Here is a 23,556-nt window from a genome sequence, read left to right as displayed (position 1 = left end):
CGCTTAGGTCGTGTTCTCGTTTTTCGAGGTGCGACAGATGGCGACTCTGCTGGGGAAATCAGCTCCCTAAGTGAGTCAAGCCTAGTTAGGACGTTTGTGTGCCTTCGTTTATTTACTTGTGTGGCTTTTCTTTCTTGCTTTTGCTATCTTTATTGTCATATTGATATAATCTGTTGTATTAGTTCCATTATGCTTTGGTACTTGGAGATACTCTGATTGCAAACCATGTGGGAAAGACTTTTACCCGAGTCTCGAGTAAAAACATAAGATAGGACAAGGTTGAGTAGTGCGGGTCCGCGAGATGAATTTCTCGTTAGGTCGGTGCGAGAACCTTACTTAGAGTAGATTCTTGAGAGGATGTTGTCGCTCGGCAAGTAAGTTGCCGTAAGCTTCGATATTTTCTTGAGGATCCATGACTCTGAGAACCATTTGTAGAACCTTAATTCTTTGGCCAACTAGGAAAGATGATTGCGTAGTGTGGGTCCGCGAGATGAATTTCTCGTTGGATCGATGCCAGAACCTCACTTGGAGTAGATTCTTTGGATGGAGTTGATGCCCGACAAGTAAGTTGCCACAGGCAGCAAACAGTCTAATGGATCCATGACTCTAGGAACTTTTGTAACCATAAATCATACCCGGTGAGAATCTATTCTTGGAAAGCAATCAGATTCACCAGTACCTTAGACTTTTGAACCCGTGTATTGAAAAAAAAAAACAAATATGCATGTCTTGCATTGCATTCATTCACATTCCATTGCATCTGCATCCCATCATAATGCATGTCATCTTCCAGACAAAATACAAAAAAAACTCATCCACCCTTTGTCCATGATCAGCAAAGTGATTCCTGACACGCGTTTAGAACAAAGAACCATGTCTCAAGAGATGATGGACGAGCTAAGGAAAAGTCAAGAAGCATTGAAGGAGGAACTCAATCTTTTGAAGAGCCAAATGGGATGGGTCGTGGAAACCCTGCAAGCCTTATTGAGAAAAGAGGGTTATCCCATACCCATTGCTGTAACGGAAGGAGCTACTGCTCAACATCCATCCGGTGTTACCCCGAGTCAAAGGCAAATCTATACGGAAACTCCTCATCTACCGGCATGTGGCCCTCCCTCAAGATGTCATCATCAACATCATTTGGCTATTCCTCCTCAAAATCACTGAAGTCATGTTCAAAGCAAAAATCTGAATCAGAACAAGGGGAACAAAAATCACAACGACCCGATTTCGGTGCCATATAGCAAGCTCTACCCACAACTGATCCAGAATGCTTTGGTGACCCCTCGAGCTCTCACACCTGCATCACCATACCTGCCATGGTACAATCCAAATGCAACATGTGAATTCCATAAAGGGGCAGTGGGACATGACCTAGATTCTTGCTTAGCGCTGAAAGCCTTGGTACGAGAGCTGATTAACAAAAAGAGCTTAGTCTTTGAAGAAGATCACCCGAAGGTCAAGTGCGAATACCATACTGGAACAATGGGGCACTCCATCGAGGAATGCAAAAGTTTTAAGTTCAAGTTGCAAAGATTGATTGACATTAGGTCACCAACACTCAAGGAGGAAAGCTCAGGTACATACATCTTGATTTCTGGGCCAAGTAATGTGAAAGGGAAAGGACCCCTGAAACCCCTCAAGGTTTTGTACCACAAGGAAGAGGTCAAGGATGTGGCTAATGAGATATCATCATTTCCTGGTAAGAGCATTGAGATATCACCTTGGATTTCCAATCTTCATGAAATATAGCCAACTTCTACAACCTCTAATTCAAAACTCGTTGGTGGTTCCCAAGTCTCTCAAGCCGGTTCCACAACCTTACCCACCCGGGTATGACCCAAATGTGCAATGTGGATATCATGCTGGATCAGAAGGGCATTCAACCGAAGACTGCAACGCTTTCAAAGCCAAAGTACAACACTTAATTGACAACGGGTACATAGCCTTTCAAGAAGGAAGCTTGGTGGAAAACGTTAACCTATCAGTCGAATAAGTGCGAAGATCTCAAAAGGAGTCCCCCGAAGTTAATGGATCAAGTTTGAAGAAGTCATTCCCTGAAGATGGCAATCATTTGGTTGTTTCAGCATCTCTTTTGGAGTTTCCTCGTATGTTGATTGTTAATTGCTTTTAAGCATTGTTGTTTTCTTTGAATTGGTAAGATTAATGAAATGTTTATGCATCTTTTGAATTAATCCATTCGTATTCACTCGTTTCTCATTTATGTTAAAAACAAAAATACTCCTCTCATTCACTTTTATTTATCAAACCGTTGTGTTAAAAAATATTAGAAGGAGGATGATGAAAACGAAACACCTGAAATTGTTGTGGTATGCTTTTGAGTAAAACCTTGTTGATGATGTAAGGCATTGTTTCAAATCCCCAAACACTGAAGAGATAAGGAGTTAATCCCTAGTCAACCACTTTGAGCCTAGAAGTTGGTGTTTATTTCGGATCTAAAACCCTTAATTTTAACCTGGGGCAGGGTAGTTGTGTTCAGATAGTTTGACCGTGCATTCGATCTTTCGAAAAAATTCGTCCATATGTACACCCTCCAATTAGGTTCAACCACATGTTATCCTTCACGCACATGTTGAAGTGTCAAAAAAGTTGAGAAAAGCTAAAATTAGTGTTGGTTGATCCTCATCCACCAATAATGTGGTAGTCAACACGTTTTAAAAAAAACAAAAAAAAGTCCGATGACTTAGGCAAAAGTTAGGGCATCCCGGTGGACCGAAAGCTTTAAAGAAGCGATCCAGGCAAAATCAGGGATGAAGAAAATAAATCAAAAGAGGTCATTAAATCCTCAACAAAAACAAAACAAGGTGACTGCCATTTTAAGAAAATCTCATCTTGAATCCTCATTTTCACTTTGCACCTTCGAAGTCGAATGCGTGTATTGAATTAACTGAACATAGGAACTGGAGATCATCAAGAAGAAAGGGTGGGTAAAAATAAATTTTGAGCCTTATATCCTTTTGTTTCAAGAACCGTGAACCAAACCACATTACAACCCTTAAAAGACCTAATTGAGGCAGAGTTTATTCTGAAAGCATACTACAACAAGGTTGTGTTAACCTGACTCCAAACGATTTTTGTTAATCATTTGATGGCACAGACTTACATGTTGTGAATGACTTGATCACCATTGTGTTCTTACCAATGACTCGTTCACTGTATTTCACCCATTCATATCAATAAACTTTGATTTCAAATTTTTGCATAAGCATTGAATTAAAATTACCAATTTTGAATGAACAATCTTATTTGCAAGTCAACACTTAGCATCAAAGAAATTCCAATGATATACAATTGGGGAAGTTAATAAAGTGAAAAAAGTCCAACCAGGGGAAATCACTTTGAGTATCGGTTAATCCAAGCCAATCACCCTAAGGGTCATCTAGCCAAGAGTAATTTGCTTCAAGACTCAGACAGGGGCAAGCCACCTCAGAAGCTCATTGAGTCCAACAAGCCAAGGACAGTCAATCAAAAGTCTATCGTTCCAAGATTTGGTTAATCAGGGGTAGACCACTGCAAGTTTCAAACACTTGAGGCAAGCCATCTCGAGGTAGTCTCATGGCAAGTTGTTTCCAAACTCATATTCAAGGTGAACATTTCCAAAGACCCAACAGACTGGGGCAAGATGAGCCACAGAGGGGCAAAACCTCTTTCTTCATGCTTTCAAACTGCTCAAACAAATTCTGCCATACGTCAAGAACTTTTGAGTTTAAGACGAGTGCCCGGAAATTATGCTAGCACGATTCGTTAATCCTCCAAGAGGATCCCATTGGCTAAGTTGTGGTTGTCAAACTTGATAGATTCCTCCTTTGGCAACATCTATCACAAAATATTTGGTTGAGTTCTCGGTGTAAGGAATCATGAGCTTCCATAAAAAGCCTTTACAAACTCCCAGTCCACTCAGGTGTCAGCATTTTCATATCATGATCATTCATATATCATGCATAAAAAGAAATTCAAATCATACATAGCCGAAATGTACTTCGTGCTCATTTTGCATTGACCCAGGTCTTGTTGTTGATCCTATATCCTTTGACCTCTAATTCCAGTTTGTCTTTGGTGCCCTTAAACCATCATCCGGTTTTCGCAGTCATTTTCAAGTCCGACTCAGTTGGCAATTTTGTTCAGGAAGCTCATTTCCTTTTGGGGATTATCCGATGAATTTCCGGATTACTCCTTCGTGTTTTGATATATTTCCATAACTTGTCTGATGTATTTCCAGATTGTTTCTTCACCTATCTGAGGTATTCTCGAATATGTTTGTCTTGAATTCTGATGTATTTCCAGAACTTCCTTGATGTATTACCGGATGTGTCTGTATTCTGCTGTATCTCCAGAATATCACTTACAATTCTGATGCATTTCCAGAATTTGTCTCTTTTACTCTCTGATCAATTCCCAGACATGTCACTTTTGTTCTGACGCACTTCCAGAACCCCTATGTCACTCCCTGGAATTATTTCAAGACTCATTGGTGTCTCCTAAAATTTAGGTGTTACTAGGCATTATTCCAAGCTCAGTTGTTACTAGAACTCATTTTAAACCCAATTGTCATTGGCATCAATGTCACTCTGTTTGTAAAATCCAATCGTAATTGGTACTTGAAGTTTGGTTGTTGCCAACATCATTTCAAAGTCCAATTGTTGTTGGCAAAATCTGTTAAAAGCTGGTTGTAATCCATTGCTTACGGTCAAAGTCCAATTGTTGTTGGCACCAATCTGTTAAAAGCTGGTTGTAATCCATTGCTTACGATAAAAGTCCAATTGTTGTTGGCAAAATCCGTTAAAAGCTGGTTGTAATCCATTGCTTACGGTCAAAGTCCAATTGTTGTTGGCACCTATCTGTTAAAAGCTGGTTGTAATCCATTGCTTATGGTCAAAGTCCAATTGTTGTTGGCACCTACCTATTAAAAGCTAGTTGTAATCCATTGCTTACAGTCAAAGTCTAATTGTTGTTGGCACCAATCTGTTAAAAGATGGTTGTAATCCATTGCTTACAGTCAAAGTTCAATTGTTGTTGGCACCTATCCGTTAAAAGTTGGTTGTAATCCATTACTTACGGTTAAAAGTCCAATTGTTCGTTTAGCACGTACAGAGAGTTTAATTACCCTGTCTTTGTTGATGGTTCCGTGAAAGTCATGTATGACTCATCATCTTGAGGAATTCCCAGAAGCTTTGAGGTTTTTGTGTTAGAAAACTCCAATGATATTGATTTTGTTTGATGTCTTTGTAAAGAATTATCATAGCCTTTTGCGTGGATGATCTACTTGTAAGAAGACTCCCGCTTATCTTTGTTTTGCATAAATTCCATGTTAGGAATCTCCAAAATCTGTGATTGGATGAATTTCTTGTGAGAAATCTCCAGAATTGTTTGGTGTATCATAAAGTGTCAGGTCATGTATGAACCTGTTGAATGAAGCTCCCTTTGTATGTTTTCCAATATTGTCAGGTCATGTATGAATCTGTTGTTGAAGTTTTCTTTGGGTTTTTTCCAGTGTCGTCAGTGTAGCGGGGTATTCGTTACCATTAGAGATATTGACTAAATCTAAGGTAAACCATACAAGTCGAGTCGCCACCGCACTTCTATTTATCCAAAGGAATGGTTAGAAAGCGAACAAAAACCTAAAAGTTTTATCAAATCAAAAACTAGTAAAAAAGTCAGAGATCTGGGTAAGGGGGCTGGTTATGCAATGGGAAGGTTTTAAGCATCCAAAATATCCTAGGTACTCCTAGGGAGCCCTTTTCACATTGGTTGTAAGGTTGGTATTTGGTGAAAAATTGTTTGTGCAAACATGATTGAAGAGATGAGAAGAGAATATACAAGTTTATTCATATTTTGTGTTTGGATGGATAAACCCATTGCCTACGTACCATCTTAAAAAAGATTAGGATCAAAACCTCGTAGTTCGGGGTAAAAATCTCAAAATGAGTTGGTGAATTGATTGGTCCAAAAGCCTTAAGGTCTTTTGTTATCCAAGGGAGAAAACTCAACCTAAAACCACAAATCCACCATGTGAGGATAGCTTCAACATGCTAGTGAGGGGGTAACCCTATAATAAGCATGGAAGACTCATTATCCATCACTAAGGATATAGGCGAGTATTACATCTACCTCAAGGATAACTCAAACCTAATAGCTAAAGGTTATGAAAAGTTTGATTAAGAAGGTGGCCATTGAAACCACAAAAAGTATTTTGAATGTGTTATATTTACCAATGAAAAGTATTTACAAAATATGGTTAAAGTGGATTTAAAGATCCAATTCCAAATAAGTATTAAGAAAAGAAAGTTTGAAAATTAAAAGCATAAGGCTTAGGTTTCTAATGTTGAAAACAAGTGTTAAATGTTTGCACAAAGGTTTTGGCTTGGGTTAGAGTGGAGAGAAGAAGAAGAAAGGCTAAAGTCCTAAACATACAAGAGATAAGGGACAAGAAGCAAAACCACAAATGGAGTTCCTCTCTTGAGATCATATTGATGATCCAAGTAGCTCCCATCCTTTGGAATAAGCAATCACATAAGCATAAACTCAAGAAATCATCAATCAAATGAACTCTTGAAAAAGCTCTCAAATGTATCTTGGATCTCTCTCTCTTAGAATCTCATGGCAATGGTTCCTCAATTTGAATCAAGGTGGAATCCCTAGCACAAGAACACACACATCAAAAGATTCTAGCAAAACAAACAAGGAATGGACAAGAAGAGTTTAGAAGTTGGTCCTTTCAAGGTCATCTTCAAGCTTTAAGCATTCTAAAGGCATGAGGCCTAGTTGCTCTTTGACATTTTAAGCATTCTAAAGGCATGAGGCCTAGTTGCTCTTTGACTCCAAATTAGCATAGGGAAAGTCCTAAAGTCTAAGTCCATTTTTGTCCAATTCTTTGTATTTGGTCCACAACAATCAAAACAACACACAAGCACAATAGTATATACACAATTATGCGCTCAAGTGAGCAAAAGGCAAATTGCATTAACATAAACATGTGCTCAAGTGAGCAAAGGAAAAAGCAAATGAATAATATGTACAAGAATAGTAAATTGCATAAATGTAAAGTGCAAGAAATAAATGTTAATGGTTAATGGTCAATGTTAATAGTTAGTGTGCCATAAGGCAAATTTAGCGCTATGTTAAGCAAACGTAATTGGACTTATGTAGAAGTCACAACTATCTGAGGTCGGTCAATAATAATGTAGGCAACAACACAAGTTAGAAGTCTTGATTAGTGAACCAAGTTCCAACAACTTGCCATGCCAAAAGAAAATGAGAGTTGATCTTGTATTGGTTTAAGTCTTTTGCATGATTTAGGAAGCAACCTATCCTTAATGCAAAGTCATTCACTTGATCATTTGATCAAGATGAATTAGATTTGAATCAAGGAAGATTAAGCCTCCCTAATCAATGCTAACTTATCAACCTTTAACTCATTGATCAAAAGAAAAGAAGAAGAAGAAGAAGATGGAAGAAGATGGATAATGGAAATGAGAAGAATAAAGTGCATTAAATGAAATGGAATGTACCAATCAAAAAGTGTTGACCAATGACATTGAGAATCATGGTCAAACAATCAAAAACATAAGTGAGATGAAGATTGGAAGTCAAGAAATGAACAAAATATTTTTGGCATTTTTAATATTAAAAATAAACTTGAATTACAATATTAAAGAAAGGTCAAACTTCAAAATCACTTCAAATCAACTTTGAAAAGTCCAAGTGATTTATCCTAAGTTCAACAAGGTCAAACAAAGTTTGACAAAAAAATTCAGCATTTTATAAAGTCAGAAACTATTTTTAATTAATTAAAAATAAATAAAAATAACCTAATTGAACTAAAATCTCAAATAAATCTCAAATCAATTAAAAAATTAATGAGAATATTTTTCATAGATCCATCATCATTCAAATAGGCTGAGAAAATATTTTTGTATTTTTTTAATATCAAAAACTATTTAAAATGAATTAAAAATAATCAGAAAAAAGAAAATTCACAAAAATATCAAATGATGAAATAAAAAATATTAAAAATCATTTTTAGAAACTAGAATTAAAAAGAGAAATAATGCAATCGGTCCCATATTTTTTGGATTAAAAATGAAAGAGTTGGGATTTTTTGAAGTTTAATGGAATAAAAGAAATAAAATGGAAATTAAGAAAATCAGAAAAAAAGGAGAGGCGTCTGATCAAGCCTCATTAATGACGTGGCTGATCAGACGCTCCACATGTGCGCGCTCACCATGTACATGAGTCAAGCGCGTGGTACCGTGCATTAAATGAAGTCAAACATAACAAGGGCCAGGATTAGATCGTGGGAAGCGCATCCAATGGTCTAGATTTGATCTGGCAAAGAGACGGTGGCCAGCGCCACCGTCTTCTCCGGTGAGCTCCGGCGAGGGCAAAAAACACAGAGGTTCAAATGCTCACCAAAATGGACGATCTAGGCATCAATCGAAAGAGGAAGTGATGTACATCACTCCTATACCACTCACTTCCACTCTAGATTCCTATTAAGAGAGAAATCAGAGATGGAAGCTTGATGGTGTTCATCATGAACTTGGTTGATTTTGAAAATTGAGCATACAGCAATGATGCCTCTATAGAGAGGACTTTAGACAACACAATATCAAGGCCAATAGATCAAGGAGTAAGGAGTTTCGAAGAAAAAACCAGTTGATGCACACCTTTGAACTGTGGAGCTTTGAGTCTCTTTCCTTGCTTCCTTTTGCCAAACAGAACTTCAATAGACTAGATGATGAAGGTTTAGGAACTTTAGATCTGAAGATTCAACCAAATTCAATTGAATTTCAGATCTGAAATTTTGAAGAAATGTGAACTTAGTTCCTTTGGTATGGTTGGGAATTGATTTTTGTAGAGCTTTAGGCGCCTTTAGGTTAGTTCATAATGAAGCATAGCACATGTATTTATAGCTGGAATTGGCTGAACAAGTGAGTTAGCTCGTGTGCATGGCAAATGGATTTTCCTTGCATGGGCTTGCATGATCATGTAGAAGGCCCAAACTCAATTGTATTTGCATGCTGATGACCAAACAACTTGAAATGGATGTGTAGTTTGCAAGGCAATGGCTTGTGTATGAAGTTTCAACATGAATTCCATAATTGTGCCTAAAACTTCAACTCTTCGAAAATGCCAATTAGAAAATCCAAACATAAGCATGTGGGTAATGGTTGGAAAGGTCTTGACATAAGGAACAAATGTTATGTTGAGCAAAAACTCATTTGAAGTGTGGAAATTTATGAAAATAGGTCATGAAGTTCATAGTGTAAAACATGCCTTTGAGAATTTTGTCAAATTGAACCAACTTCAAGCCCTTCTGTTTTGATGATGCCAGCCTCAAATGAAAACACCTCCAACACTAAAGTTGTAGATCTTTTCAAGAAAATCAAAATGGACTTAAATTTTGCATCATTTGGATTTTTGATGAAGAAGTTATGGGCACTTGAAGTTGGACTCTTTTGCCTTTCAATGCATTTGGTCCAAAGTGACCTATAATGATTTGCATTATCACATGTATTTCCTTTGAGATTTTGAAATTTTGTTCAACATAACATTTGAGTTAGACATCTTAAGCTTTCCAATGCATTCGATCCCACCTCAAAATCATAAAAAATGAATGAGTTATGTTCTTGGGAAGTTGACCCAAAATTAGGGTTTCAGTCAAAATGACCTATAATGTCTTGGAATGGGAGATGACCTTCCAAGCTTCAAATCACTTTTTGATGAACATGAAAGTTGTTTATATTATCCTTAAGAACATTTGTTTCTCTTGGGGTCATCTCCATTTGACCAACACATAAAAGGTTAGGTCCTAGTGCATTTCAAAATAGTCAGATGAATTGACTGATCAACTTCTCAAGTCCACAACTCATATCTTGATGAATTGATGATTGAGGAAACTCAAATAAGCTCAAATATGCATGAAATGATGAATTAAAGAACTTACCTTTATTGTATTTAACCATGGGTTGAGGTTGCTTCATGAGCAAGGTGTAACACCCTTCTAAATACCCCAAATTATTATAATTAAAATACACATATATTCATCAGAGTAATTATGCCCCGAAGGGTGTCACACAATCATTTCACTTCATTTATCAAAATATCCTGTCATGCTCATTTGTTTAAATCAAAATAAGATTCTTTTGCATAATTCGCAGCGGAATAATTCAACTCAATGTAAAACATGTAACACAATACATGTAAATCATTCAACAACCAATATCAATTTAATTAAAACATCCCCTTCCCGATGTTACATCTATCAGAGCATGACCCATAAGAAACTACTCTAGACTCCAAGCATAAGCTTCTACTCAACTCATTTCTCGTTACCTGAAAAATAGGCGTAAGGGTGAGTTCCTCAATCAATATAATAAGCATTATAGAACAACATGTAATGCCAAGTAATTAACACATTAATTCACCCTAATTAGACTACGCATTCAGCAACAGTAATATCCATTCAAACATCATACTCAACAGTACAATTCTCCATCATATTCAATCATTAACAACACAACACACAACACACATATGATACTGGAATACATCCAATCATATCATATGCCACACATTCATTATGCAATGAGACTCTATGCATGCGGTACCGACTATTTGTGAACATATAGTTCAACCTCACCGTCCAAATCCAGGCACGGCTACCAAGCTCACTAGTCCCACTCATTTGAGACATAGTGACTCACTCACTAATTCCTCACCATGGGAATTAGCTACCACCCCAAATGGGCCATGAAATGCACGCTACTCACCTAGCATGCAAACAATCAACAACAGTCCAAAAATGACTAAACTCACTAATTCCTCACCATGGGAATTAGCTACCACCCGAAGGCCACAATATGCATGCTAATCACCTAGCAATGCAACATCAACAATAATCAAGAATAGACACATGCTCACACTCTAAGCCATAATACAGTCTATTCACAAATGTATACATTCACATCATCACGTATACCATCACACATCATCAACATAATTAATCACAAAAGCATATCATGTCATGCCACAAAAGCAAACACAGCATTAGCACACTCTACTAATACCTATGTCACTCAAAACAACGGGAAATGATCCCTATCACATCATATCTCAGCTAAGTCGCATCACTCAGCCTAAACAACCACAAACTGCACAACAGTAGCACAGCAAAACACAATTCTGCCCATACGCGTATTGCCTCTTCCATACGCGTATTGCCCAAAACTGGCCAATCCCATACGCGTAATGCCCACTCTCATACGCGTATTGCGCATTTCCTCGCCCAACTCATACGCGTATCACCTGTCTCATACGCGTATGCTACGCGTAACAATACCCCATTACGCGTACCACCAGAGACCAATTTACGTTCAAAATGTCATCTTTCTCTCCCATACGCGTAAGGCTTCCCCCCATACGCGTACCAACATCTCATACGCGTATTGCCTAGTGCCATACGCGTATGACCAGAAACCAGAGCTCACAGATCTGCAATGGCTTTCTCTGCTACGAGATCTACCCAATTCAACCTTCTACAGTCCAAATTTTACACACAATGCATTCCTATCATCTATCACTAATCATACACTTTCGATTTTCACAATTTGCTAACCTCTCCATCTCAAATTCCTACGAATTTCGTCAATTATAATCAAATTTTCGTTCATTTCAAAAGTTTCACAATTCAGCATATATCATCCAATCAGAGGTAAAACAAATGGTCTATTACTACCCAGTACATATCATCCCATAATACCCGTTAATTGATGATAAACCCCCCTTACCTGAGTTAATCCGGCAGCTTCCGAGCTCCAAGCTTCTCCTCCCTTCAACCCTTGTTCTCTGGTTCTCTTTTTGCCCTTTTCCACGTTCTGTCTCTTTTTCCTTTTCACGTGAAAACCTTTTTCCAAAAAAAAATGGGACTTTTTATTATTCCAACTTATATACTCCAATAATATTATTCCACTAAATAATTATCCCAATAATTATTATTCCAAAATAATAATAATAATAATTCAAATATTCTAATTAAATTAATAAACATATTATTAATTTAATTTAAATAAATACATATTATCATCGGGGTGTTACAACTCTCCCCCACTAAAAGAGTTTTCGTCCTCGAAAACATACCTCAAGCGAACAACTCCGGATAAGACTCCCTCATCTGGCTCTCCAGTTCCCAAGTCACATTGCCACCTGCTGGTCCTCCCCAAGCTACCTTCACCAAGGCAATCTCTTTACCCCGCAATTGCTTCAACTCTCGATCCTCGATCCTCATAGGTGATGTTTCAACAGTCAGGTTATCTCTCACCTGTACATCATCTACTTGGACCACATGCGACGGATCATGAATGTACCTCCTCAACTGAGACACATGAAAGACATCATGCAAATTCGCAAGCGACGACGGTAAAGCGATACGATAGGCTACCTCTCCTATCCTCTCCAAAATTTGATAAGGACCAATAAATCGAGGTGTCAACTTCTTCGACTTCAAAGCCCGACCAACACCAGTTATCGGAGTAACACGAAGAAACACATGGTCTCCCTCTTGAAACTCAAGTGACTTCCTTCTCTTGTCATGATAACTTTTCTGACGACTCTGAGCAATCCTCATCTTCTCCTGAATCATCTTAATCTTTTCCGTAGTTTGTTGAACAATCTCCGGTCCAACCACAACACTCTCACCGGACTCATGCCAACATAAAGGTGTCCGACATCTCCTACCATACAAAGCTTCAAACGGTGCCATACCAATACTCGAATGAAAACTATTGTTGTAGGTAAACTCAATCAAAGGCAAATAACCATCCCAAGCACCTCCCTTTTCCAAAACACACGCTCTCAAAAGATCCTCTAATGACTGAATCGTCCTCTCCGTCTGACCATCAGTCTGCGGATGATATGCAGAACTCAATCTCAGCTTAGTTCCCAAAGCCTTCTGCAAACCTTCCCAAAACTTCGATGTAAATCTAGGATCTCTGTCCGAAACAATACTCAACGGAATACCATGCAAACTTACAATCTTCTCAATATACAACTCGGCTAGCCTCTCTAACGGATAATCCATTCTGATCGGAATGAAATGAGCCGACTTCGTCAATCTATCAACAATCACCCAAATAGCCTCAAAATTCTTACTGGTCCTCGGCAAACCAGAAACAAAATCCATACTGATACTATCCCACTTCCACTCTGGAATAGCCAACGGTTGCATTAGCCCAGACGGCTTCTGATGCTCAATCTTCGACTTCTGACAAGTCAAACAGGAATACACAAAACTTGCAATTTCTCTTTTCATTCCCGGCCACCAAAATAACCTTTTCAAATCATGATACATCTTCGTAGCTCCAGGATGAATACTCAAGCCACTACGATGTCCTTCTTCAAGAATACTCTTCTTAAGCTCGGCAACATCCGGAATACACACCCGGTCACCAAATCTCAAAACACCATTCTCATCAACTCTGAATTCACCACCTTGACTTTGATTCACTAAAGTCAACTTATCAACCAAAAGCATATCAGATCTCTGACCTTCTCTGATCTCCTCCAGAATGCCACTTGTTAATCTCAACATTCCCAATTTAACACTATTGTGAGTACTCTCACACACCAAACTCAAGTCTCTAAACTGCTCAATTAAATCCAATTCCTTAACCATTAACATAGACATATGCAATGATTTTCGACTCAATGCATCAGCCACCACGTTTGCTTTACCCGGATGGTAATTCAAACCGAAATCATAATCCTTCAGAAACTCTAACCATCTCCTCTGTCTCATATTCAGCTCCTTCTGATCAAACAAATACTTTAAACTCTTATGGTCACTGAAAACTTCAAATCTTGATCCATACAAATAATGCCTCCACAACTTCAGAACAAATACCACAGCTGCCAACTCCAAATCATGCGTCGGATAGTTCCTCTCATGAACCCTTAGTTGTCTCGAAGCATAAGCTATAACCTGCTTATTCTGCATCAACACACCACCCAAACCCAACAATGAAGCATCACAGTAAACCTCAAATGGTTCCGACGAACTCGGTAATATCAGAATAGGAGCAGTAGTCAACCTTCTCTTTAACTCTTGGAAACCTTCTTCACATTTTGAGTCCCAAACAAACGCTTGCCCCTTTCTGGTCAACATTGTCAACGGTAACGCCAACTTAGAGAATCCCTCAATAAACTTCCTATAGTAACCTGCAAGTCCAAGAAAACTTCTTATCTCAGAAACTGACTTCGGGGCTTCCCACTTAGATACCGCTTCTATCTTAGAAGGATCAACAGCAACACCACCTCTTGAAATCACATGACCAAGAAAACTAACCTCTTCTAACCAAAATTCACACTTTGACAGTTTAGCAAATAACTTCTTTTCTCGTAAAACTCCTAAAACCACTCTCAAATGCTCAGCATGCTCTTCTTCAGATTTCGAATACACCAAAATGTCATCAATAAACACCACCACAAACTGATCTAGGTACGGATGGAAAATCCTATTCATATACTCCATAAATACTCCAGGTGCATTAGTCACACCGAAAGGCATTACAGAATACTCATAATGTCCATACCTTGTTCTGAAAGCAGTCTTCTGAATATCCTCAGTTTTCACACGTATCTGATGATACCCAGATCTCAAGTCTATCTTGCTGAACACACTTGCACCAACCAACTGATCCATCAAATCATCAATCCTCGGTAAAGGATACCGATTCTTGATCGTCACTTTATTCAATTGCCTGTAGTCCACACACAACCTCATAGTACCTTCTTTCTTCTTAACCAACAACACTGGTGCACCCCACGGTGACACACTCGGACGAATAAATTTCTTATCCAACAAATCTTCCAACTGACTCTTCAATTCAGCTAGCTCCGCAGCAGACATACGATAAGGAGCCATCGATATCGGTCTAGTACCAGGTACCAAATCAATCGAGAACTCAACTTCACGCTCTGGCGGTAATTCATTCACTTCCTCCGGAAACACATCAGGAAAATCACACACTACCGCTAGATCGCCAATCACCAGTTTATCTTTAGCTTCCAAAGTCGCTAACAGCATAAACAACTCTGCCCCATCTGCCACTTCCTCATTCACCTGCCTGGCTGATAAAAACAAACTCTTTCCTTCTTCAATCTCAGGAAATATCATAGTCTTATCAAAACAGTTGATGGAAACTCGGTTAAACACCAACCAGTTCATACCCAGAATAACATCAATCTGCACTAATGGAAGACACACAAGGTCTATCCCAAAGTCTCTACCAAAAATACTCAAGGGACAACTTAGACAAACAGAAGTAGTAGTCACTGAACCCTTCGCAGGAGTATCAATCACCATACTACCAAGCATCTCAGATATCTCTAACTTAAGTTTCACAGCACAATCCAAGGATATAAAAGAATGAGTCGCACCTGTGTCAATAATAGCTACAAGAGGAAAGCCATTAATATAACACGTACCTCGGATCAAACGATCATCTGCAAAAGTCTCAGAACCTGATAAAGCAAAAACCTTGCCTCCTGACTGATTCTCTTTCTTCGGCTTAGGGCACTGTGGACTGATATGACCCGCCTCTCCACAGTTGAAGCAAGTCACAGTCTTCAACCGGCAATCTGCAGCCAAATGACCACCTTTTCCACATTTGAAACACTTCTTCTCATTACTGGTACACTCATGGATACGATGTCCAGCCTGACCACATCTGTAACACTTAACAGGAGCACTAGAGTCTCCCCCACTAGGCCTCTTCATCCCACTCTGCCTCTGGAAACCTTTGCCAGCTGCATACGGTTTCCCACGATCGATCTGATTCTTGCCTTTCCTATCAACCCTCTGCTGATAGCTCTCTGCTCTGGCTTTGGAATCCTGTTCAAAAATCCTGCAACAGTCAACCAAATCAGAAAACACTCTAATCCTTTGATATCCAATAGCCTGCTTGATCTCGGGACGCAACCCGTTCTCAAACTTCACACACTTTGAAAATTCCCCAGCAGCCTCAGCATAGGGAGTATAATACTTCGACAGTTCTGTGAACTTAGCAGCATACTCCGTAACGGACCTGTTACCCTGCTTCAATTCCAAGAACTCTATCTCCTTCTTCCCTCTGACATCCTCGGGAAAATACTTCCTCAGAAATCTCTCTCTGAACACAGCCCAAGAAATCTCAGCATCTCCAGCAGTTTCCAACTCAGTGCGGGTAGCAACCCACCAATCATCAGCTTCCTCTGACAGCATATGTGTACCGAACCTGACCTTCTGGTTATCAGCACACTCAGTTACTCTGAAGATCCTCTCAATCTCCTTCAACCACTTCTGAGCACCATCTGGATCGTATGCTCCCTTGAACATTGGAGGATTGTTCTTCTGGAACTCACTCAACTGACGAGCAGCTCCCATTCCCATAACATTCGGATTTCCTCCAAGTACTCCAGCTAGCATACCCAGAGCCTCAGCAATCGCAGCATCATCTCTACCCCTTCCAGCCATCTCTATTCTGAAAACCCAAACAACTAAAACAAATAAGTACTGATAGGGTTACACAACACCTATCCCGTACAGGGGAACAGAATAACTACGACTCAACACGACCGACTATGCTCTGATACCACTAATGTAACACCCTTCTAAATACCCCAAATTATTATAATTAAAATACACATATATTCATCAGAGTAATTATGCCCCGAAGGGTGTCACACAATCATTTCACTTCATTTATCAAAATATCCTGTCATGCTCATTTGTTTAAATCAAAATAAGATTCTTTTGCATAATTCGCAGCGGAATAATTCAACTCAATGTAAAACATGTAACACAATACATGTAAATCATTCAACAACCAATATCAATTTAATTAAAACATCCCCTTCCCGATGTTACATCTATCAGAGCATGACCCATAAGAAACTACTCTAGACTCCAAGCATAAGCTTCTACTCAACTCATTTCTCGTTACCTGAAAAATAGGCGTAAGGGTGAGTTCCTCAATCAATATAATAAGCATTATAGAACAACATGTAATGCCAAGTAATTAACACATTAATTCACCCTAATTAGACTACGCATTCAGCAACAGTAATATCCATTCAAACATCATACTCAACAGTACAATTCTCCATCATATTCAATCATTAACAACACAACACACAACACACATATGATACTGGAATACATCCAATCATATCATATGCCACACATTCATTATGCAATGAGACTCTATGCATGCGGTACCGACTATTTGTGAACATATAGTTCAACCTCACCGTCCAAATCCAGGCACGGCTACCAAGCTCACTAGTCCCACTCATTTGAGACATAGTGACTCACTCACTAATTCCTCACCATGGGAATTAGCTACCACCCCAAATGGGCCATGAAATGCACGCTACTCACCTAGCATGCAAACAATCAACAACAGTCCAAAAATGACTAAACTCACTAATTCCTCACCATGGGAATTAGCTACCACCCGAAGGCCACAATATGCATGCTAATCACCTAGCAATGCAACATCAACAATAATCAAGAATAGACACATGCTCACACTCTAAGCCATAATACAGTCTATTCACAAATGTATACATTCACATCATCACGTATACCATCACACATCATCAACATAATTAATCACAAAAGCATATCATGTCATGCCACAAAAGCAAACACAGCATTAGCACACTCTACTAATACCTATGTCACTCAAAACAACGGGAAATGATCCCTATCACATCATATCTCAGCTAAGTCGCATCACTCAGCCTAAACAACCACAAACTGCACAACAGTAGCACAGCAAAACACAATTCTGCCCATACGCGTATTGCCTCTTCCATACGCGTATTGCCCAAAACTGGCCAATCCCATACGCGTAATGCCCACTCTCATACGCGTATTGCGCATTTCCTCGCCCAACTCATACGCGTATCACCTGTCTCATACGCGTATGCTACGCGTAACAATACCCCATTACGCGTACCACCAGAGACCAATTTACGTTCAAAATGTCATCTTTCTCTCCCATACGCGTAAGGCTTCCCCCCATACGCGTACCAACATCTCATACGCGTATTGCCTAGTGCCATACGCGTATGACCAGAAACCAGAGCTCACAGATCTGCAATGGCTTTCTCTGCTACGAGATCTACCCAATTCAACCTTCTACAGTCCAAATTTTACACACAATGCATTCCTATCATCTATCACTAATCATACACTTTCGATTTTCACAATTTGCTAACCTCTCCATCTCAAATTCCTACGAATTTCGTCAATTATAATCAAATTTTCGTTCATTTCAAAAGTTTCACAATTCAGCATATATCATCCAATCAGAGGTAAAACAAATGGTCTATTACTACCCAGTACATATCATCCCATAATACCCGTTAATTGATGATAAACCCCCCTTACCTGAGTTAATCCGGCAGCTTCCGAGCTCCAAGCTTCTCCTCCCTTCAACCCTTGTTCTCTGGTTCTCTTTTTGCCCTTTTCCACGTTCTGTCTCTTTTTCCTTTTCACGTGAAAACCTTTTTCCAAAAAAAAATGGGACTTTTTATTATTCCAACTTATATACTCCAATAATATTATTCCACTAAATAATTATCCCAATAATTATTATTCCAAAATAATAATAATAATAATTCAAATATTCTAATTAAATTAATAAACATATTATTAATTTAATTTAAATAAATACATATTATCATCGGGGTGTTACACAAGGCACAGTGGTTGAACAGATGAATTAGGGTTTCCTTGAGGAACAAACCTCAAACCCTTTGACTTGCTTTGATCAAAATGATGAATTGAGATACTAGGGAGGCATATTTGATGGATGAGGGCCTTGGGAACCATTGCCATGCTTGCTTTCCTCTTCTCTTGGCCACATCAATGCACACAGGATCTCCTAGAAGCTTTGGACCTTGTGATTGCTCAAGCTACAAACAAGAAATGTTAGTGACATATTTTTGTGCTTTTGGTTAGTAAACAAAAATGAGAAAAGCAATAATACAATTCAAGCATGCTTGGTGATCTCAAACCACTCACAAGAGGTCCCACCCAAAGGCAAGGGGAACCAAGATGCTTATGATCCTTGAGGCTTTGCAAATGCAATGTTATGATGCTATGAGGGATCTTAGGGCCAAAATTAGGGTCTTACAGTCAGGTCATGTATGAACCTATTGACAAAAATCCCTTTGATTTTTCCCAAGTATTGACAGGTCATGTCTGAACCCGTTGTTGAAATGTTTTGTATATTCCAACGATGTCAGGTCATGTATGAGCCTCCAGATGAAATTTTCTTTGTATGTTTTCCAGTATTGTCAGGTCATGTTTGAATCTGTTTATGGAACCTTTTGATATCCCCCAACATTGTCATGTCATGTTTGAACCTATTAATTAAACGCTCTTTGAATAGTCAAGTGTTGTCAGGTCATGTACGAACCTGTTGTTGAAAATTCTTTGAATGTTTCAGCATTGTCAGGTCATGTATGAACTCGTTGCTGTTGAGCCTTTATTCCAGTATTACCAGGTCATGTCTGAACCTGTTTTGAAGAATCTTTTCTTTGATTATTCCAGTGTTATCAGGTCATGTATGAACCTGTTGCTGAACCTTTTGTTCTGATGTTGTCAAGACATGTATGAACTTGTTGTGGAAATTTTCTCAAAATGTTCAAGTTGGTCATCAGGTCATGTATGAACCTGTTGATATACTCTTTTTGAACTTTTTCTGAGTTTGTTAGGTCATGTCTGAACCTGCTGTCAGAACTTCTTGATATTCCCCAACATTGTCAAGTCATGTGTGAACCTGTTGTTGAGCTTTCATTCCAGTATTACCAGGTCATGTATGAACCTGTTTTGAAGAACCTTTTCTCTACGATTGTTTCAGTGTTATCAGGTCATGCATGAACCTGTTGTAGAAAATTTTCTTATTCAGGGTTTAGTAAGTCATGTGTGAACTTACTTTCGAAATCTCTTGTATTCTAAGTGTCGTTCATCGAATTTCACTTTGAGTACTCTCTAGTGTGTGTTTGATTCTCCAGCAGGATTCTTTTCCCCAACGAGTTGGTTTTTACCATTTGTCTATCTCCCTGTGGACCATCAGCATTCCCCACAGATCTTTGTTTCATTCTGTATCCATCATAAAGCATCATGCTAGGGTTTATCTTATGTCTGGTCATATCCCTAACAAATCAAATAAAAAAGAGTCATTCATTCAGGCATTCATCTCATATCATATCCTATCATTTGCATTTTAGGATCAAAATTCGGGTCTTCTTAGTATTTAACTATCTCCCGCTATGATCATATGAAGAGCGTACTTCTTCATATTCTCATGTTGAAGATACTTAAATAGAGGCAACTGTCACACCCCAATTTTGACCCTGAATCGCTGATTCAATACATTCATCATAGCTGTTGCATGTCTACATAGCATACCATGCATTCCATACCGCATAATGCCTAGAATAGCAGTCGAAATATTTTTTTTCGGATTTACAGACAAACCGGTTGAATTAATTATCAGATGTGTGTCAAAACAGCGGGTGAAAAAGTTTCAAAATCAAACTTGAAGACATCAGTTTTATTAATCTACGTTTCACGTAGTTTAACTTGGTGTGCTCGATTTATTTTTTCGGCAAATTTTTTCGGTCACATTTTGGCCAATCTGAGCATTTAACCGGTCATTTTTCATTTCAAAATTGGCTCAAACGCTGTATATTTCCGAGAAGTTTATTTCGCACTGATCAGTGTGGTACAGTCATTTTAATTTTTTTTTGGGCACTCTCGTGCCCGATTTTTATTTATTTCCAGTCTTTTCTTTTTATGCTTTTGTCAAAAGATTCAGAAAAATTAAATAGCATTGTTCATGTCGTTATTTTTATTTTATTATGGTTATTTAAAAAAAAACTATGAATTTTGTTTGTGTTAATTAATTAAATTTGATTTTAATCAATTCAATTTTTTAAAAGGGATAATTTTTAAGTTGTTTTGATCCTGACCGTCATATTCAGTTAATCAATGGACTACAATTTCTATCTTTATGATTCCCTCTTAACCAATCAGAAATAAGAATATTAAAATAAAAAATGAAAATAGAGGGTCGCGTGATAATAGCTGAGAAGGGAGGTTAGAGAAATGTCCATTTCATCTGTATCGATCCAAATGCGGTACAATGAAAAAGAGCATCAAATGCTCCTTTAACCCTCCCACACAATGCTATTTGTCCTCCAACAGTTCCACTAACCAATTGTTGAATATGATCTTTGTGACTTTTTTGGGAGAAGGCTAATAATACCTCTGCTCTATCAATTTTGGAAAGAAAAACAACATAGTCCATGTTCACCTTTACCCAAAAAAAACACGTAAAGAATGTGAAAACTCTTCACTTTTTCGGACCTACCTTCAACACCTCACCCTCCATCTCTCTCCACCTACCTCACTCCATGCTCCACATAAAAAAGAAAATAGCAAGATAAGGAAAGGGGGAGTTGAGAGGATCGTTCCTCTTCTCTTCTCATCATCTCACCGTCACCACCTAACCACCATTCACCTCCGTGTCAACCACCACCAACCACCATGGAAAACACCACCGCACACGACGCCGTTCTCCACCCTCTCATAGATCTCAATGTCAAATACAACCCAGCTCTCCACTCACCCATCCCAATCGACAAAAAAACCTCAACAGGAACAAACACAAGACACATGTTGCTACTCCATAAAACCACACACTTTCTCATTACTCATTCTGAAGCGAGGTTGAAGAAATTGGTTGATACAATTTGAGATGAAGTTCATACGTCGTCCATTTTCGTGAAGCCCGAAGATTCGTCCTTTGCGAAATTGGGAGACAAAATGAGTGATGATTCTGGTATAGGGAGTGGAGGTTATGATTAGAATACTGAAGATGAGCTTGAGATTGAAAGCTTTCATTCTTCCTGTACAACTGTTCCCTATGGACAGACTTTTGGGTCTCGGTCTCTAGAGGAAAACTCATTTGCAGCAGGTCCATCTAATACCGAGGTGTTTGACTCTCTCATTAATATGGGATTTCATCCTGAAATGGTTGCCAAAGTAATTCAGGAATATGGTGAGGAAAATGAACATAAACTAGTTGAAGAGTTTCTCACATATCAAGAGCTAGAAAGGTCTTCTCAGCAGCAACAACAAGTTGAACCAGATCCCACCTCTTCAGAGTATGCAGCGAGCTCCTAGGATGATTCATCAGACGAAGATGATTCATCGGATGAAGAAATACCAAAATCTCCTTCTAAGAATGATGATACATTACTATCCCTGGTAAAAATGGGATTCAATGAGGAGGAGGCTTTAATGGCGGTAGAAAGATTAGGTCCTAACTCCTCGCTTGAAAGAACACCAACAACATCAGTTCATTATTCGTCGACCGTCGTGACACATTCCAACAACAACAACGGAAACAGTAACAGTAACAACAACAACAACGGGAACAGTAACAACAGTAACATCAACATCGGTGTCGGAAACGGAAAAGCAAGGTATAGAGAGTGTTTAAAGAATCATGTTGTCGGAATCGGTGGTCATGCTTTAGACGGTTGCGGCGAGTTTATGCCGGCGGGGAATGAAGGAAGTTTGGAATTGTTAAAACGTGTTGCGTGTAACTGTCACCGTAATTTCCACTGCAAGGAGTCGCCTGACTTCACTGCCGGGGATCCTTTTCTGTTGAACACACCACCACCACCATGCGTTACCTCAGTCGCAGTTTGAGGCTTATTATCGAACTCCGGCTGGGTACTTGCATGTTTCTGGACAGCAGAGGACCGGGACGCTTACTCTACTGTCGACCTCAGGCGGAGGAGGAGGCGGAGGGACGCAGAGTACGAGGGAGGATCAAGATGAAGACGTTTTGAATCCGAGCGGCGGTGGTTCGAGTAAGAAGCGACGCCGAACAAAGTTCACGGTTGAACAGAAGGATTCTCTTTTCATCTCCATGTGGTAAACACCACGCGGCGCAGTAATAACTCCTCTCTTAATCTTTCTTGCCACGAACAATATCACCTGCGATCTTATGATGAACGCTAGGGTGGATTTGTTTTTTCTTCTGAAAGAGGAATTGCCAGAGGAACAATAAAGAATAGGTTGGTTTACTTTTTTCCCTTTCATTACCTTGCCACGTGTCCCTTCGTGATAGGTTGGACCTGGATTTCAAAATGAATGTTGAACATGGTGCGCCTTCCCACCCACATATCAGATCCATTTTCTTTTTTTCTTTTTTTTTCTTTTCACTTATTTAATTTAGGTTATACTTGCTTTATTTTGTGGATTTCATGCAATTGGGTTTTAGGCCCATATTTTTCCATTGACACCCCATTTCCATGAGTAAACCCTCATCATTTAATGCATTTTAAAAAAATATTTTTTGTTATAGTTAATTAATTAGTTAGAAATTCATTTGATGAAGATGTTCAATTTTCATTTTATTAGTAAATTACTTGATGATTGGTTTGATCGATTTTTCATGTGTTGGGGTA

At 38.8% G+C, this 23,556-nt stretch overlaps 1 pseudogene; it reads left to right on the top strand.

Moving 5' to 3' along the window:
- The first annotated feature begins 22,351 nt into the window (after positions 1-22,351).
- Positions 22,352-23,024, top strand: LOC127094643 (zinc-finger homeodomain protein 2-like; annotated as a pseudogene).
- The last annotated feature ends 532 nt before the right edge of the window (positions 23,025-23,556 follow it).

The sequence above is a fragment of the Lathyrus oleraceus genome, chromosome 6, assembly GCF_024323335.1.
Source record: "Lathyrus oleraceus cultivar Zhongwan6 chromosome 6, CAAS_Psat_ZW6_1.0, whole genome shotgun sequence".
NCBI classification, from domain to species: domain Eukaryota; kingdom Viridiplantae; phylum Streptophyta; class Magnoliopsida; order Fabales; family Fabaceae; genus Lathyrus; species Lathyrus oleraceus.
This window is presented reverse-complemented; position numbering and strand designations above follow the sequence as displayed.